We start from the raw sequence: 1,395 nt of genomic DNA, 5'->3' as shown, positions 1-1,395 counted from the left end.
TGACTTCATCAAAAGTAAAAAAAAAAGGAGTATTTGAGTTTAAATATGACTAGTAGATTGGCTTTTGAAAGAAAACTCTGCAAGCAGGATGCTATCTTTGATTCAAATCTGTGTAAAGAGAATTGTCTTATAAAGAACGCCTAAATTGAAATCTCATGTATTATATTTAAAATAATGTCTGCTGTACATTATCCAAACTTTTGATTTTCAATTGCACTATTCTTTTTTTTTTTTTTGTACTATTCTTAATACTATGGAACATGATGAATAAATGTATTGGAAATTCTTCCTTTAAAAAGGTCACTTTTCAGGTTGGTCTAATGAGCCAAGTTTCTGGTCAATAAGAAAAGCACACCCAAAATGAGCTCAATCAATTAATTGCATAAAAAATAAGTCGGGCATTTCACATTTATCCATATTTAGCCTAGCCTACATTTTATCACCAGACACTATTGTTGAGTGCTTTGGGGAAAACATAACTACTAAGAACTCTGTGTAAAAGTAGGGGAAAACATTAAAGGAAACTATTTCATAGTTATAGTTACTTTTCCTTAAAGGTAGATATATATTTCTCCAGCAATCTGGGAAAGGAAAAACAAAATTCAGGGGCAGTGATAGTGAAATAACAAAGCATTCTGAGAAAATTAACTTCTTTCCTTATACGTTCTCTCTGCTGATCATTTATTTATTATAGTATTTATAAGGCTGCAACTTGGAATTCTTCCACCACCTCAACTTTTGGTTTCAAGCATCACAAATACAAAAGAAGAAGAAATAAAAGCACTCTAACAGAATCTTGTTCCAAATTTCTTTCTATTATGTGTTGCAAATTTGCTTTCAAAAAATTCTTTGACATAAATCACAGCAAGATCCACTTTGATCCACCTTTTAGAGTAATCAAAATAAAAACAAAAGGGGCCTAATTAAACTTAAAAGCTTTTGCACAGAAAAGAAAGTATAAAAAAGATGTAAAGATAAACCTGAGAATGGAGGAAAATAATTGTGAATGAAGCAACTGACAAAGGATTAATCTCCAAAATGCTCAAGCAGCTCATGGAGTGCATCGCCAGCAAAAAACAGGGAGAAAACCTAAACAGACATTTCTACAAAGAAGACATAAACAAGTGAAAAGATGCTCAACATTGCTTATTATTAGAGGAAAACACCTCAAAACTACAATAGGCACTGCCTCACACCTGTCAGAATGGCCATCATCAAAAAAATCTACAAACAATAAATGCTGGAGAGGATGTGGAAAAAAAGGAACCCTCCTGAACTGTTGGTGGGAATGTAAATTAATACAGCCTTTATGGAGAACAGTACGGAGAGTGCTTAAAAACCCAAGAATAAAACTACTGGGCATATATTGTGGGAAAATCATAATTCAAAAAGACA

This window comes from Cervus elaphus, chromosome 11 (genome assembly GCF_910594005.1).
Source record: "Cervus elaphus chromosome 11, mCerEla1.1, whole genome shotgun sequence".
Taxonomy (NCBI): domain Eukaryota; kingdom Metazoa; phylum Chordata; class Mammalia; order Artiodactyla; family Cervidae; genus Cervus; species Cervus elaphus.
The sequence above is the reverse complement of the archived record's forward strand: the minus strand, read 5'-3'. Positions refer to the sequence as shown.